Here is an 18,758-nt window from a genome sequence, read left to right on the forward strand (position 1 = left end):
TCCAAGAGTAAACTATTTCTGATACTTTTGTTGAACTCTTCTAAATGATATCCAGATTTAATCCCATGTGCAGGAGTATTTAAAGCTTGCAGGGAATATTTTAAGGCACAGAAAACCACTATATAGAAGCAGCTTTTTTTTTTAAGTATATGGTGAAGTTATGTTTGGCAGCATGGGACAGCCTCTGAAGAGAAAAAAATTGGGGCGGGTAATGCAATTTCATGCAATGACATCACTTTTCCTCAACCCAAAACACTGAACGCTGAGGCTGCTGCCGCTGCTGCTGCTGCCGCTGCAGGGAGAAGGACGACACCGCTACAAAATGAGCACAAGCTTAGCCGTTTCTCAAGAAAACTAGTGTTCGTCAGCGTTTTTGTCATCATGGCACGGCAGCGTCGACAGTTTACAACCAAATGAGGTGAGTTTAAAAAACGGTAAATATGTCGTTTCACTGTTAGGCTTGGTCGGGGAGGTTTTTTTTTTTGCTTGGAATACCGACACAGAGGCTTTTGGCGTGTCTCATTGATTTTAAACATCACCGGCGAGCTGAACGTCTGAACGGCACGGAGGGTTTAAACCGCTGCTAGCTTGTTTTAGAACGTTGGTAACGTTAAAACCGCCGCCAACGGTTTTTATTTCTCCATGTTTGTGGAAGAAGGGCGTAACATCGTTAACCCCGTCGGAGGGGACTCGTCTCGGTGCAGGCAAGCGTTTGGGGGGTTTTGAGGGCCTGTCCCATGGAAGAAAAAAAAAGACATTTCTGAGCCCTGTCTCTCTTTTTTTTTAGCCCCTTTAACATTTTTTTTTGTTTGTCTAACGGCATAACATGCTAGCTTAAACACAGCCCTGTCGCAGTTTCAGCCTCGTTCTTTTTAGGGGTCGAAACCTGAAACAGGAACATGGAAAAGGAACTGTCATCAGAGTCCTGTGAGTGTAATCACGGTACAGTGCTTTATTATTCACCTCACACTGAATCAGGGGACAGAAAAATGTTTTGATTAGTCATTTGGTGTCTGTCCCAACACTGCAGGGCTGTGATCCTCCACAACCAGCAGGCTAACAGCAGCCTCATACTGGTGTTAGTGAATGAGTTGTGGTGTGAATGTGTCTGCAGCAGAGGATAAACCACCCTGTTTAATGTGATATGAAGTCAGTGATGGAATGTAATGAAGTATATTTACACAAATGTTCTGCTTAAGTACAATTATGAGTTACTTTTGTTTCCATTTCACTATATTTTGGAGGTAAATATTGTAGTTTTTACTACCAGTTACTTTATATTTAGTTAATAACTTTAGTTACTTCATATTTTACAGATTACTTGCTGCATCAGAGTCCAAAAACTTCATTTCTAGATTAATTTATTTTATCAACTGACCAACAATCATGTAAAAATTGCCCAAAATTATTACTTTGGATACTTAAATACACTTAAAGACTTTTACTCAATTAACATTTTCATAGGTGACTTGTATATACTTTACTTTTACCCAATTAGTATTTCAACATGATATCGTCACGATAATTGACAATATCACAATAATTTTATGGACTTACGAATTTCAGTTACTTTTTACAACACTGATAAATATAGTGCTTTTTAATCCACTACACTTGATGACTTTGGTTACTAGTTACTTTGCAAATTATTGCTGCATCAGAGCCATAATAGTTCTTTTTTAGAGAAATTTATGTTATCAACTGACCACCAATCAGGTAAAAATTGAGCAAAAATAATACTATGATACTTAACTACATTTATTGTCAGGTACTTTTGTTTTACTCAGTTAACATTCTCATAGGTGACTTGGCCTTTTATTGGCTTTATTGATAGTACAGCTGAAGATATGACAGGAAACAGGATGAGAGAGAGGGGGAGTGACACACGGCAAAGGGCGCCCAGGCCGGGACTCGAACCCAGAGCCGCCACAGCGAGGACAAAGCCTCTGCACATGGGATGCCCGCTCTACCAACTGAGCTAAATGTCGCCCTCAACACGATATCTTGACGATATCACGTTACTTTAAGTGAAGTATAACTGGCGTTCTTTTAGCAACACGAACAAAAATCATACTCCTTAATCTACTTTAGTTACTAGTTACTTTGCAGATCACATGCTCCATCACAGACAAAGCTCATTTTGAACATAATTTATTTTATCAACAATCAGATAAAAGAAACACTGTTTCCAATAATCAGAAAAATATTAAATATCTTATCTGATGATCAGCCAGGCTTATAGTCAATTGATCCTTATATACAATCATTTAAATGTATGTAGAATATACTTTTACTTCTGCTTAAGTACTTTTTATATCAGGTACTTGAGGACTTTAACTAAAGTACTTTTACCAAATGCAATATCTTGACTTTTTGGTGCACTAATTTGTTTTTTTCACCCACAAGTGAAATGTTCACTAAGAAAAAAAGATGTCTTGTTTTTGATGTCAACCTAATGTCTATTGCTAACTTTAGTTACTAGTTACTTTGCAGGTTGCACGCTGTACCAGAGCCAGAGTTTTAGTTTAAGGATTTTTAAAGCCCTTCGTCAAATTGCTTGTTTTTCTGACCAAACGTACTGCCCGAGAAAAGCAACAATAGATAGGGTTGTACTTCAGATTATACTTAACCATCAGAGTAATCGATTGGATTGGTGCCCATATGAATTTGGAGCAGTGTTGGCACTGAATACGTGTTATCGAATCATACTTAAACAATGCTGCTTTTCAGTAACTGTGATCCCCTCCACATTTTCTGAATGGCGTTCTAGTCACGAGGAGTGGATTGTTTCTTGTTTGTTTTCACATCGTGAAGGATTTTATTGGCAATAAAACATGTGCCAGTAATCTCAATAAGTTGGAGGCCTATTTGGAGATTAAACAATAGTTAAAACATCTAAGATGATGCAGTTTAGCTATTACAGAGTCCTTTTGTCGGGGGAAAACATCCACTGCTTAATGATCTGTGCCTGTTGGTTCAAGGCCAGATACATGCTCATGCTGTTTTCATTGTCTCATCATTTTCTGAACAAAGACCAAACTTTAGGTCAGAAGAAATGAGGATGGAAGGATTGTTTGAACGCTTTTGGCTCGCAGAGATGGCCGGCATTCAGGCTGTAAAATATTTAAGTTACACTGAAGATCTCCTATGAAATGCACGATGAATCTTTTAGTGTTTGCAGACTGCTTTCGTTCTTGATTTTACTTTGAAAAGAAATGACGTAGCCCCTGTTCCTTTTCCAAATTGTCTGTTGATGTAATGTTGCAGCTTGTTGTTGTTGGCAGTTGAAGACAAACATCGTATATCATGTAAGAAATCCTCTATGACTTCATGGCACATCGAAACATTGACCTCATGATTGGAACGAAGTGATGGGAAAAAGTTTGTTCTTGTAAACTTCAAAATCCTCTACGGACATTTTTCTAAAACAGTACTCCACTGATTTGCCATTGCTTTCTAACTCTGTTGGAGGATGAACAGTTTAAACCAACTCAAGTGACATCACCAGGGTTCTCCCCAGAAATTTTTAGTGTAGCAGCGCACCGTCTGTCGGGGGGCAGCAAACGCTCGTCAACGTCAGTCCGGGGGGGGGACACGGACAGACGGTCATCGACTCCGTCAGCCGGTGGACGGACGGACGCTCATCGCCGTCAGCCGGGAGCTCCTAGCCGTCAACCAGGAGAAGGACGGACGGACGGACGCTCATCACCGTCACGCGCGGAGTATAGCGGCACTGACCTAGCGGTACAGCGGCGCAGCGCTGCTGTTCCACCGTCTTGGGAGAACCCTGCTTAGGCGGGAGGCAAAAATGCTTGGGCGCCGCGCCTAAGCCGTATAATGGCAGGGAAAACCCTGATCACCTGAGGACGCAGCGGGTCTCGTCCAGTTAGAGTTGTCCAGCAAATTCATAAAGTCCGAAATGTGGCCAGGTGTTCGCTTTGGAAATACTAGCTGTGTATTTTTATCATGCGCTGCTGAATTCTGCCTCCCTCTGTGGTATCACTTAACATGAGCAACGTTAGCCTGATGTTCACTTCTGTTCAATGCAATAGATGTAACTTTACAACTTTATTGTCAAGGTGAGGCATACTCATGATTATGCTCTGTCACTGCATCGATGCAGAACCTTCCACATCGGGATCGTGATGCATCTTAGAATCATGTCACTTCCACACCTGTAGAGGTGCAGATCAATCAGAGAGATCAGTTACCAACCCTAATTCATATCCAGGTATTTCTCATTTTAACTAAGAAGTGGACACGAGATATACATTTCACATTTGGAGCTGGACTGTCTCTTGTACATAAACATCTTGAACTCAGATTTAAGTCGAGCACAGGGTAACTTTCTACCTTTAGCAGATGGAAGTAAAAACATCCTTTTAGGTTAAAACTCTGCACAGTGAAACTCATATATCCAAATGAACTAAGAATAAGCTAAACACATTTTTGAGTGGAGGGGGCCTTTAAAATCAACCACAAGTGGAAACATGCAGCAGTGAATGTATAGTTTACCCCGCTGATTGGGTGGAATTATTGGAATTTCTTCAGTTGATGCTTGTAATTGAAGGAATTGTAAACATGCGTGTGGGAGGCTTCGAGGATTTAAGAATAAATGTGTCACATTTGAAACAATATTTGTTGAAGAACACGGAGACCCACAGGTGCTGTGAACATTTCATCCTGAGGAATGACCTCAGAGCTAGCTGCAGATAAATGTGGTTCCACTCGACGCTCCCTAGATTACATTTATGGCTTGTGTGCCCGTGTTTGAGCTTGATTGAAGTTTTGTGAGAACTCTGTCCCACTGCAACTTTGAGATTGCCTATCCAAGCTGTGCCGCATTACATCATGAAAAGCAGAGCCAGTGACTTATTCAAGTGTAATGGGCAGTATAAGTGCTTGCTCGCTCTGTTCGCCTCTAATTGTTCACAGATGTTCTGCACGCCTTTGTGTCCCACATCTTGTAGCAGCCGGCTCACACAGACGCCACATACGGTGCTCAGACTTTATTACAGGGAGGAAACGTGGCATGGAGTAAGTGTTTAATTTGGCTGTTGGTTCTGTTAACTGGTTTTGGTTATTAAAGTATTTATAAGGCGTTGCAGTCCACCACGAAACATAATAGAGTTGAAATGATAAGTTGAAGTCTGGATTCTGAATCAACAGAGAATTAATCCGAGCAAGTATTTTTGAATTTGATGACAAACAAGTAGCATCACAGAGGAAGTGAAATGAGGAAGCGCCATCGCAGGCAAATTCTTCTTGAGCTCTGTCAGTAACTTCAAACTGTTCCACATTCTGTCAGCAACTAACAGATACAACACTGAAGACAGACAGACAGATACTTTGATAATTAATTAATCATTTAGAGCAGAAACAAATAGTAGATAAAGTGAAAATGGATCTTAAATGTTCAGATAATCAGTTGAAAGTAAAAATGCCAAACATTTTACTAAATCTCATAACTGTATTATACCATTTTAAAGGGACAGTTCGCCCCAAATCAAAAATACATATTTTTCTTCTCACCTGTCGTCAGATTGAACAGATATAAGACAGTATTGAATGTCTCGATATTTGCCATCATATGCTGTATTTTTATCAGTATCGAATATCGAACAGCTGTTACAGAATCTTCAAGCTTTATTTTGAAAAGAAAATGCAGATTGTGCAGCAAATGGAACGTGCATCGATATTTGGGAGGTTACTTCAGGTTAATTGGTCTGATGTAGTGGGTGCAGCAGATGTGCGGACCAGCTCTCAAATTAGACCTGTGAACTTGTTGAGTATTTTTTCTGTATTTTCTGATTCTGATTGTCCACCCAACAGCCTAAAAGCTGAAGATATTTAGTCTAAAAGGATATAAAACACAGAAAAGAAGCAAATTCTCACAGTGGAGAAGCTGGTACCAGAGAACGTTGAGTGTTTTACCCCGCATTTGCTTGAAAAATGGATAAAAAACTTAATCGACTGTCAGAATGGTACCGGATGATTTAACTGTTGATCAGTTCAGGTAATTATTCCAGGTATATGTTGCAGTAATCTGTTTTGTTACTGGCTCAAGCATCTTGAAGCAAAATGTGGGTTTTTATGGAGCAAACAACCTTACATACTCTTCAAGGTCAGACCGACTGTGACATATGTTGGGTCGTAGTTGAGCAGTTTTACAGGGAGGACGGAGCGACGGGGCAATAATTTAGTCAGTTTGAAGTCTAGTAGGGGAGCGCAGACAGGTCAGAGCCTCCTGCAGTCGGCCTATCTCTCCAGTATCTACCCCCCCCCTCCTCTACATAAACGGCCATGCTTTGAAGATAGGCTAGGTTGGGGCCTGGACCTCTCCTTATCAGCTATCAGTTCAGAGCTTTATCAGCCAGACGTCAGATGCATGTAGGTACTGTAGTTACCATGGTTATACACACCAAAGGCACTTCTGGAGCCTGCATTAGCATCCCAAAATATTCATCAATTACCCCACAGAGTTGGAGCGATACAACGGAGCTCGCAGTGGGAGGCAAGACTGACTGAGAGCATCATCATCATCATCACGATCACCATCATGACTGTTTACACGCACACAATGCAGATATTTAGATCAAAGGAATTATCTCTGCCTGCGTTGTCCCTGTTGAGCCCAGCCATCTCATCTCAAGTCTCACTGTGATTATCCGTACGCACGCCAGAGAGAATATTAGAGGAAGAAGTCGCAGAGAACAACTCAAAGCCGCTGCCTTGTGTTTCTGCATCTTCACACAAACTGCAACGGCTGCCTGCTGTGTCAGAACCTCTGAAATATGCATGATTGAAAACGCTTGAGGAATCCTAATAGTATGCGAGAGAGCGAAGCGCTCACACCAAACGCAATCCACCCTACAGAGGAATCTGTGGTCATGCAAACATTGAATTTGGCAAAACACTGCCTTAGCTGCTGCAGCTGTAACAAACATTCAATTCATCCGCCTGGCCAAAGAAAATATGGCTTGGAATGTAACTTTAATCAATTCAAGCAAACCGGGTTCCATCCACGTCCTGTTTGGCCAAATAAGGATTATTTAAGCAATCATTTTCTTCAGTTTTCATGCCGATACAATCTATTAGACTACACTCAGATTTATATTGAGTTATGGCCTGTGATAACTTAGATTGAGACTGTAGAAGAAGAATATCAGCTACAGAGGGAGATTCAGACGGTGCTGTATCCTCTGTGCTGAACAGTCTTCCTTTGTGCACCTCTGCAGTTTATTTTCATTTGTCTTAAAATAAAGTTGTTATTGAGGAGCTTTCTGCACCCTCCCCCATCCCCTTCAATCCCTAAACCCTCTCCCACAAGGTGCTCAGTGAACTGCTGGTGCTTCAGTGTTTTTCAAACTCTCGTGAGCTTCCTGTTTCAGAAAGCCTCTCCATCAGCTCGACCTACATGCCTTGAAAAACATCAGCACTCTTCCCATGGAGGTTCTGTTTGTTGGTGTGATTGAGAGCAGATTGTTTGGAGTCTTAAAAAAGGATCTCCATATATAACCCTCCATATTTTCTTTGATTCTGTACCATAAATAGGTCTTCCTCTTGGCCAGACCTTGGGAAGAGGAAGTGGATGATGAGTGTGCTTGACTCGGCTGAGTCCTGGTGGAGTCTGAGCTGCTGCGGCTGGTGGCCAGATGTGGACAGATGTGAAGGCTCTGCCCATCACCAAACCACTCACGCTCCTCCTTTAGTCTCTCTTGTCTCACAAAGTTAGTCCAGTTCTCAGTAGATTGATGCACCATTCCACCTTTTTTTTGTCAGTTCTGATCCAATAATAGTATTTGATTAATAAGCTGTATGCCTGACTGTGTGGAAGAGACCACGAACGGTGTGGAGACCATCTTGTGATGAGATCACATCCTTCAACATGCTCCAACTACACAGAAGTCATTACTGCAATATTACATGAGTCCTCAGTACTCATTAGTTGAACCACACCTATCTTCTCAGCTGCACACCTGAAAAGTTTCTCACGATTGTGATGCTGTCACGCTGACAAAAATCTGTGCAGACAGACAGAGAAGCGCCAGGCAAAGTATTTAAGATCGCTTCTGTGGTATGTAGATCAGCTACCATAGGTGTGTCCAGGAGCCCTCTTTGTCATGGCACATGTCGTAGCTGGTAATGATTAAATCATGATCTTGATAAATTGTGACGTGGTAAAAACATCAAAATAATCAAAACATTTAATAAAAATACACACATTGACGTAAATTCACATGGAATTCAGTTGACTAGATGAACCACATTGTCACAAATACTCAATCCAGCTGTTTAAGTCAGTATCAGACAGACACCTGATATCAGTATCACACTCTGATCAGTGAATGCCTACTATTTAGGTCACCTGGCTTTACTGAGGTTTATCTCCTGTTACATCTTAAATGTCTGTCAGAAGGTTTCATCTCCTCGGGAATAAAAGAAACATTATTCCCAACTATACACACCTGAAAAGGTGCGAGTGTACTATCCCTGCTGAGTGGAAACATAGCTGTGAGTTTATCTGTCATAGACTCTGGTTCTTATTGAATAATGACTTAGTTTTGTCAGAATCAGGTGTCTTGCCAAGTAGGTTTCTTGCCATACAAGTAGTTAGCCTTGGGATATATTGGTGCATAATGTGAAACATAGTGAGCATAATAATAGCAAATTCTGCAAAAACAATATCTAAAATATGAATTTTTTTCTTTGATTGGTCAATAGTCGTGCTGTTGACACCCAGTTACCATGGTGATTTACTGTGGTTAAAAGTAAGCCTGCGTCACGACACCAGAAAACTTGAGTTAAACCCAAAGAGAGCTGGATAACCCCAGTTTTGTTTCAGTGTGCTCATGCTACTCCAGCAGCTCTATAGGCTGGACACGATGGCTGCTCATGACCTGGATTAACTCGTCTGGCCTCGACAGCGTGTCTTGTTCAACCTCCACATATTTTCCAGGCATGTCAGGGTTCAGTAGTTTGATGTGAATATGACTCACAGAGGATCAGGTATTAAAGGCGTTTGCTGACACACATGGAAATGTTGTATGCGCTGCAGCTGGACAGCATGCAGTTGTTTCTCTGGCAGGCAGTCTGGTCGGGCAGCTCGTAGTCTGGTTGGCAGGGGACGCCACCATCTCTCCGGAGTATTTACAGTGGTATGAAACCTGTCTTTATACGGGCCACGACAAATGGTTTTCATTACCAGGCTTTTATGATTGCAGAAATGAACTGGAGCGCATACTTTGAATCCTTTCACATGTGAGGGATTTATTAAGGTCAGCACAGCTCTGGAACCTCTAAAGTTGTGGACAGGGCTGCAACCAATGATTATTTCCATTATAGATTAATGACTTTTGGTCTATAAAATGTCTGAATATGGTAGAATGTGGCTTACAAGGTGCATGTTTTGTCTAACAAACCGTTCAGAACACAAAGGTGTTTCTTGATCTTCACAGCAGCATTCTCCTGAACAACTGAAGTAGACGGGGACTTCTTTTAAAATGTAAAAAAAACATAGAATGGTTCCATACAACTTGACGTCTAACGTAGTCCAGATCTCAGGAAGCAGAGAGATCCCAAATTGATTTGACAACCCTTTATACCCTCATGTGATCACACTTTACACGGTTTTAGCTCAGCAGGTACAGTGAAGATTTCAGCTCAAAAAGGAGCATAAGCAACATTTTTTTAAATCAGTATCGGGGCGCCAGACGAGCCATCTTGTCTCGAAAAAAGTCCTATCTACTTTTTTAATTACAGTTTTGCTGTTAAGCTCCAGAAATGTTTTGAGGACTACGAAAATTCACCAGACTTTTTCGACGTGGGTTTGAGGAGATGATGATTACGTGCTCTCAAATAAATTGCTCACATTTACCAAATAGATTATTTAAGTTGATTAATTTCATAAATGACAACTAACCTTAAAAATCTAGCTGCTCTCATGATTATCAAAATGGTTGCAGACAAATTTTCTCACGATAAACAAATCGTTACAGCTCTACATGTGGAGTCATTTCTCCTCGCTTTACATTTGTTGCACAAATAGCTCAGACTAGAGGCAGCCACTCACGATGGCTTACCGGCTTCACTGCTGACTTCCTAATGAGGTCCGACTAAGCCGAGGCTTCATGCAAATTAACACAAGCGGCCTCCACCGACGCCACAGCTGTAGACCCTGCACATCTCCTCAGGCCGGAGTGTCACATTTCTTCTAGGTGCATTAGCTCTCCATCTTCACATGGAGCTTTGCACATTACTGCCCATTAAACTGTCTGCCCCTCAATGGGTGTTTGTGCCCCAAGAGTCTGATTTACAGCTCCAATTCAGAAGTTCCCTGACAGTTCCCTCGCTTTAGCCGCCATCTGACCAGATGAAACGGTAACAGTGGACCATCTGCTGACGGATCGTTGCTTTCTGTATTTTTACTAGGGCTGCCTGCAACAAACTATTATTTTAATCATCGGTCAATCTGCCAGTTGATTTGTCAATTGATTGATGGGTCGATAACATATCAAAAATATCAGCATCTACACATCCCCAACAGTCCAAAATCTCATTTCATTTAGTTCTCAATTACGCATTCAAATAACAAGCGGCTTAAAGAAAAGCTAGAAGCCAGTGATGGAGGAATTGTAGCTGGAAACAAAAGATTATTACATTTATGATTTTCCACATAAATAGGAAAAAATGCAGCAAATGCTCAGGAGTGAGGAGCTTCGTAATGATGTGTTTCGCTTCAGAAACTAGATTATCAAGAAAGGTTTGTGATTATTTTTCTGTTGATCAAGAAAATATGTTCATTTACTGTCATATATGAAAAAGAAAAGCTTCAGCTCTTATCAATTGAGAAACTAGAATCAGACGTTTGAAGTGATTATCAGAATGCTGTAGACTCCTTTTCTTTACAATCTGCTAATTGGCTTATTGACTTATCATTTCAGCTCTAATCTTGTTTGTTTGGATGATATTGTCCTTTGTTTTCGGGGGTCGTTGTCACCTGATTGTAGTCAGGACAGGAGGAGCTGCGTGTGAGTGGATTGCTTGTTTGATGATGAGGTGTCAGTCGGTGTCGCTTTACATGTTGTTTGCATTGAATTTGAAATCAGTCACATGTCCTGAGCCGGTCTGAATGGAGGAGAAGTTTCCAGGCAACTTTCCCTCCATTAGTCCACACGTTTTACTGCCTCTTGACGTTGTTACGTCTGGCTGTCTTTATGTCCACATTACTGCTGAGTTTTTGCAGCAGTTAGTGAAGATCCTCACTTGGGGGAAAGTGGATGGCGGAGGGGGTGACAATAGGCCTTTTATGTTGAGAGTTATCCTCATTCCCTTGTGTTAGCTCCAGGGTACCATGTGACCGGCCCTCATTCAGGTCATGTTGGCCTGTTCAGCCTTTGACCCTCTTAGAAGGGAAACGAGTCCCTCAATGTCCCATTCATGCCATACAGATGTCTGTGTGCGTTAATGTCTGACACAGCAGAGGTATGACAATCCCCTGACAGGCCTCCATTCAGCTTTCTTTTTTTTATTTAATCTGATACGAGTAGTTAACTGTTTCTGTGCTCTGCTGACATCTACACAATACAGATTCCTCCAGTCAGTGACTGAAAAAAGAATAAATTCACAATTTTAAAACAATGTTGATATACCTGCATGAACTAGGGCTTGATTGTCGTATTTTCTTACGTTAAACTTCCTCTCCACTACATTTATTTGATGAATTTAGTGACTAGATTCAGGTAAATCAGTATTTATAGGATATTAATGACGTGTTGCAGGCAGGACATTGTGTTAGAGAATGTTGCATCAGAGCCAAAGTAGCACATTTAAACATTTAGGTGTATACACAACAGAAAACACACTGATACAGATAATTGTAAAATGCTGAATATCGGCCTCAATAAATCATCCAGGGCCAAAAATCCCTCTGCCCCAGTGTGAACATTGAAAGTGTTTTTGCTTGCTGTAATCATTCCTCTTGTTCCTAGTAGGTATTAAAATACCATTTCCTCATATGTTTTCAGTGGAAGTGATGGGGAACAAAATCTACAGTCCATGTTTGTTCTTAAAAGATGAGGTTCCCTGGAGAGTAGTTGGGTTCCCATACAACTATAAAGCAATTTCTTTCTCCAGCTGGGACCACTGACTGTAAAAACAGTGGACAGAGCCAGCACGATGTCATTCATAGGTTTCTGAAGAGCTAAAATGAAGCTCAAAGTGGGTGGTACAAGCTAGCAGCTGTAACCTTTTCTTTTGCAGGGATTTAGTCAGTTTAATGTCCGGACTCACCTCCCAACATGGAAACCAAGTTTCCCATGACTCGATTTTTCAGGTGCACCATTGCTGCATCCTAGGTGTAGTGCTGCCCAAGACGATTGTGATTGATTTGAAGACATGCAAACTCTTCTCTGTTGTTATTAACTATGGCTTTTCAACTCAGGTTTACTAATGCTCAAATTAAACGTGCAGATGAAGACAGACTTGCAGTTTAAAGACAGCAACACGAAGACTTTTATTGTAAAAAGACAGTAACTTTAGAAGATACCCACTCAACTGAAGCCTCATATGTAGATAAACTCTGAAATCAGTCTTTTTCTCAGATTGGACAGGATTCGTTTACCATCTCTTCAGGCTCCGGATTATTGTTTATCAGACAGAGTAATTAACCTCTGTTTTAAAACCACCCGTAATTGAAGCAGCGATGGTCACATGCAGCTTCTCTCTATTTCAGCCACTAGGTGGACACAGATTAGAGGCCTGATGAGACCAGACTGAGCAGGACCGCCATATGTGGCACTAATAAGAGGATAAATCCTCACTGGACTCAAGCTCTTTTGATCTGGGTGATTTTTGATGTGAAGCTCAGCGTCTGTCGAGTGTTTTTCTCTCTCTCTCTTGTGGTTAATTCTTGCTGACCTGTGCAGTTTTTTTCTTTTTAAGGCTCATCTGAGTTGATTTATTTTCTCCATGTTGAGTTTATCAGTTTGTTTTTGTTTAGTTTGTTCTTCATTTCAGACAAATTGCAGCTCTGCCGTGAATCTGGGACATTTGTATTCTCCCCAAACTGGCTCGACTGTTTTGGTCAAATCTGAATGACAATAGCTTGAAATAACTGACATCCATGCGAGCGCCCTCAGGCACTTGATTTTGAATATAGGAAGTCTGGTGTGGGGGCAAAGTCGATTGAGGTCAGGTCTCTTGTCGACTCAATTAGGGTCAAATTCAAAAAGAAGTCACTCAGCATTCAAATTGGTACATATAGATTTGTTTTTTAAAAAGTGGTGTTTCAGAGGGATATTTAGCCGTCCATGTGTGCTTTATTGTGTTTTCCTCCTACATTCAAGCCATGAGACCTGTGTTTTCTACGTCCTGTTGTTGTTGCCTTGGCAGCCAGTCATTTTGTCATCAGACTTGGTTTAGTGTGTCTGGTATGTCTGGGGGGGGAATGAGGATGATGTGGCTTCATTAACTACGAACACAGATGAGTCACTCGGGGTGAAAACCTGGACAGATGAACCACACTGAGACACTGTGCTGCTCGGATAGAAAACCTGAATTCTGCTGACTAGTTGAGACACGACACAAGTTTTAGAAACAAGCTGCGGCTGTAATTCTCATTCATAAAAAGCGCTGTGCTGTATGTGAAAGAGTATTAAGGATTTAGAGAATTAGTCGGTTCACGTGGAGCTATTTTGTAATTCCAGCAAAAATGGCAAATATGTAAAAAGCTTTTCGGACGTGACGATTCGATGCTTTCGCAAAACAAGCATTTAAAAGGCAGGCTATTGTGAAACGGACAGGCAAATCCACTATTTTCCAATACTTTATAGACCAACAATCAATCAATTGACAGTTTAACCAGCAGACTTGTATCAAATTACTGTTTTCATTATCGATTAACTGTTTTGCACAGAAAAAGTCAGAAAATAGTCAAAGGTAGTTGTTATCATTGCCCACAGCAGAAGATGATGTGGGGAAATTTCTTGTTGACAAAGACAAGCAGCAAGAGAAGCTGAGAAGCTGTACTAACAAATGTTGTAACAAGATATCGTTTTAGCATAGATATCGTCGAATAGTAATAGCCACATCGCAAAATGTGCGTTACCAAGTAAGACAAATTAACCGCAACACATGATGCTACAACCTTTGCTTCATGATACAAAAGCAAGACTGGCAACCTTGTCATCTAAACTCTACAAGACACGACTGACTAATTTTAGGCTGCTTGGACACATCTGACTACAGCGAAAACACCACTCATGCGGGGCCAACGTCTGTTGTTTGATAAAATGCAGTCTTCCACAAAATCACCCCAATCAATTTACAAGTGATATTACCGGATAGACCTGCTCAAGTTATCTGTTTGTTTTTATAATGCAAAATATACCACAGACAAATATAGCAAGGTCATTTTTTCCAGCATTGTGCGGTCCTAGTTACGACTACTAGGCGCAGCTGTAGATTAATCGATAATTAAAACGTCAGCCTTAAATTGTGTAAATCATTTTGTAAAACAAAGACACTTCATTTACATAAATGACAAAGAAAAGCAGCAGATCCTGTCATTAAAGACGCTGGAACCAGCAAATATTTGACATTTTGCTTGAAACGTTACTGAAACGACTGACTTATTGAATATCAAAAAAGTTGTCAATTAATTGTCTTATTTTCCACTAATCAATTAATCCAATACTATTGACCGAGTACCGTTGTAACTCGGTCGATCGGTGCTTGTCACTCATGTCAATTCCGCATCCTGTGTTGTAGACAATAGTTACGGTCGTCAATGTTTTGTTATATTCTAGCATTTTAAAGCACAAATGATTTATTGATTTATCCTGAAAAAAAAACAAAAAAAAACAATTCAAATTAGTTGCTGCTCTGTATCTTTTTTTCTGAATCACTTCTAATCTCCAGTGACTTTTCGTCTCCTCAGCACAGTCTCACAGGACTCAGTCCAACACTTATAACCAATGTGACTGAGAAAGACAATCCTCTTAGCACAGAGCCTGTTTTCTTTCTAGGGCACTGAATGGATCTGTGCAGAAGTCCTGTCAGTTTAGCCCGGCTGTCGGATATCCTCTCTCTGCTACGTTCCTTTGTCCATTACATGCTAGGGTCTTTTTTGAAACACAACCCCCCTCTCCACCTCTTTATGGCCTGAGCCGGCAGCTGCAGGGTTAATGTTTAGCAGCAGCAGCAGCAGCAGCAAAGGCAGAGAGGCAGGAGTTGTAGGAGGAGGAGGAGGGGAGTGGGAGAAGGAGAACGGCAGAGAGGTGGGGGCTGGTCCACAGCTGTTGTAGTAGGCAGGGTCTATTGGGGTAGGAAGCCTGCCTCACTCGCCCTGGAACAATGGGAGACATGGCAGCCTCTGCAGACAGCACAGGCACACACACACAATGCACATGCCCAAGGACGGGCCTTTTCTAGCTGTAGCGTAGAGGAAACCGGCTTCCTCGTCACACTCGCAGGGTGACGGCACTTTTGACAGGGAGGAAAATATTCTCCTCCGCAGCCGGAAAACAGAAATGTGAGGTTGTGGCCTTTCTGTCGCTCTCTGTCCCTTTTTTTTTCCTCCTTCTTCTGGTGCCTTACATTTCATTCTGCTGTGAGGAGATGACTGGATGACTGAAAAGGCAGCAGGAGCAAGGTGAGATGACACAAAATGTGTTGATAAAGGGATCGGGGGGAGTGTGTTAGTAAATCTGTGTATACTGATTGAATTTTTACAGCTGACATGGTGTTTTCTGGGCTCCTCGCTGCGTGTTGTGACGATGTTACTGAGTCAAAATAAAGCCTCCGTAGCACCTATTCTTACTTGTGTGAGAACTAAGTGATGTGACAGTGAGGGGACACATGTTTTGTGAGGTTTGATGGTGTTGACTTGATATGACTGGACTTGAGGAGACTCTTAAGGCAGGTCGGATTTGCTCTGTGTATGTGTGTTTGGGTTAGCATTAATGTCAGTGGGCTAGCTTACATTTTAGGACCGCAGTACTGTTTCCACACAGTGTCGTTTTTTTTATTTTGGATGATGCGACACATGATCATGTCGGGCTGCAGGTAGTAATTGATTTATTATCGATTAATCTGCTGATTATCTTCAGGATTAATAATTATAGTATAAAAAGACTCATCACAGTTTCCCAGAGCTGAAAGTGTCATCTTCAGTTTGCTTCTTTTGTCCAACCAACAGTCCACAACCCAAAGAGTTTTCATTTACTGACATATATGACAAAGAAAAGCAACAAATCTTTACATTTAAGAAGCAGAAGGCACGAAAAATGACTAAACGATTAATCAGTCATCAAAATGGTTAGCAACTCATTTTCTTTCAAGAAACTAATCGACTAATCGTTGCAGCTCTGCAGTTTTATATAGGATTGTTTTGGTCGCAGCAAACAATGTGTCATAAATCTGCCAAATGTATATACGAAGGCGGAGGACAGCGCCGTCAAAATGTTTGTGGTTGAACATGTGATAAAACAAAACCACGCTTGGTGTTTGTATCAGAGATGGAGCGCCCGTGATGTGCTTCCTCTCTGGGTGTGGAGGTTGCCTGGCACAGATTTTAAGAAGGATCCCTGCGTTCAGTTTTGATTGCTCTCAGACGTACATGGCGCACATCCAACCTTTCAGGCCTTTTGGGAAGGGAGCTCCCCCTCCTCCTCCATCCCATCCCCCACCTCCTCTCCGCTGCCTCCGCTCCTCATCCCCAAAATATTGCTTGTGTACGATTCGTCTCGGTGCATATAGCCAAACATCAGACAGGAAACAGCGCAGAGGGAGTCCGCCAGCCTGATTCTGTCTCACCCACATTTCTGCTCCTCTTTGATATCTATCTGCATCTTTATTAGCGATGCAGACAATCATGTGATAATAGTGTGTCTGCAGAAAGACACCCCACTCTGGCCTACATTTTTTTTTTGTTTTGGGAAGAGATTCAGTCTTCTCCAATCTGGTTTAATTCCGCCAATGTGAGGATTTAGGTTTTTGTCACATTGTTTACATCTCCCGCCTACACACTTTGCCTACACAGCAAGAACTTCAATCTGCGCCATTTCCAGATTGGCAGATGGAAAGGGTGGTGTTTGACATATCCTGAGACGGCCTTGCCTATGCCAAATCCCCAAGAGTGCGACTGACATGATTTAAGAAGCTTTTGTGCGTTTCTCCTCTCTGCTTTGGCTGAGTCGCCTTTGAATTTTATTTTTTTCATTATTTTTTTATCGCAGCCTTGCCCTCATTCTATGAATCTCATCTACTCATCCACATCTGCAGCATCTCACCGAACCTCTTTGAAAAACACTCCATATTTCATCAATTTCTCTGCATTCGGTCGTCAAAAAAAATCAAAGTCCGTCCTCGGTTAATAAATAGTGGTGATGTGCAGTCGTCAAGGTTTCTCGTCCTTTTTATTTTCGAGTCCTGTGATCTGCCGTCTTTGTGATCTTCCTCCGTGACGCGGCTCAGGGATCACGGTCTCTCTTCCTCTCAGGACCAGGTGTACCAAGCAGGACACCGTTACGCCAGATCCTCTGCCCATGCTCTATTAAAACCCAGATTAAGAGGGCAGATGCTCAACACCTCTAATCCCATTTCTGTTTGACAAGATCTAAAAGGATCAGGCCCCGCTACCTTATAGATGGCTCCTGGAAATGAAGAGTTAACACTGCAGCTCGACGCCTAAACATATCTGAAGTGATCAGACAAAACGCTGGCTGTAGAGACACTGCAGCAGACGGGGCGTCCCACTTAGGTTTTAAATTAAGCCTTTGTAGAAAGTGAACATAATTAACAGGGGACGCTGTTAATAGGGAAATCCCACATTAAACTGAAAACTCAAGAAAAAATCATTGTGTGGCACTCAGAGTGTAAAGTCTGCATGTCCTGCGTTATCAGAAAGACATAAAAGGGGAGTTCTTAAACGCTGTGTCTACTGAATTATTCATCCATCTTTCTTTCATTACACTTTACAATGACTCAGAGATGAAAGGAAAGACGGGAGGAGGAGAGGCTGAGAGCGAGATAGAGGAGTGGGGGGGCTTGTGGTCGTGGCATGGCTGGCGTCTGCCAAGCGCTGGTATCTCCCGAGGGCAATGGAGCGCCTTCCTCTCCTCCCGGTTTCCTGTTCGCTCACAGATCGGAGGGAAAAGCTCTGCAGCCTTTGCTTGTTCGTAACGGAGGTGACATAGGTCTCAAACCACCCAAAAAATCTCCCGCCAGCAAGCTTTTAAAATCTCATCGCTCACACGGGCAAATCTTGTGGTTTCTGTCTCATGATTCATGAAGACACAAATAGAAAGAAGGATGATGGGAGTGTGTTTACTAAAATGTTTGCTGTTCTGTCCCTCAGCTCCTCGGTTTTGTTGTTGGGAGACAGAGGTGCCTGACCGGAGACAGACTCCTCTTCACGGATCATAAAGAGAGCTGAAACTGCAGGTGAGTGCGCTCATTACGACGTCATTTGGGAGGAAAAAAAGATTCCGACATTGTACAAATCTTTCGCTAGTGTAGCAACAAACGGATAATCTCCTGGTTGTTCCTCACTGATCAAAAATGTCAATCAGCATGTCACAGAGTCCACAGGACGTCTTCCAGTTGCTTGTTTTGTTGAAAATATATTAATTGTACAGGGACATAAATCAGAATAAAGAAGGAAATTCTCACATTTTTGAATCTAGAACCAGAGTGTTTCGGCATTTCTGCTTTAGAAATGACCGAAATAAGTCAAAGATGAGTGAAACAATTGTATT

General features: G+C 41.8%; 1 protein-coding gene across 3 annotated transcripts in view; it reads left to right on the forward strand.

The window, feature by feature from the left end:
• The first annotated feature begins 229 nt into the window (after nucleotides 1-229).
• The window catches only part of nckap5l (NCK-associated protein 5-like), a 35,437-nt gene continuing 16,908 nt past the window's right edge, over nucleotides 230-18,758 (forward strand). Inside the window, exons 1-2 of one of the 3 annotated variants that reach the window (XM_030422097.1) lie at nucleotides 230-418; nucleotides 18,359-18,444. The gene's annotated coding sequence lies outside the window, so the exon portion shown is untranslated. Of the gene's footprint in view, nucleotides 419-538; nucleotides 928-15,268; nucleotides 15,653-18,358; nucleotides 18,445-18,758 lie in introns of those variants that run through there. The other 2 variants (XM_030422099.1, XM_030422098.1) reach the window with 2 other exon arrangements.

The sequence above is a fragment of the Sparus aurata genome, chromosome 7, assembly GCF_900880675.1.
Source record: "Sparus aurata chromosome 7, fSpaAur1.1, whole genome shotgun sequence".
Classification (NCBI taxonomy): domain Eukaryota; kingdom Metazoa; phylum Chordata; class Actinopteri; order Spariformes; family Sparidae; genus Sparus; species Sparus aurata.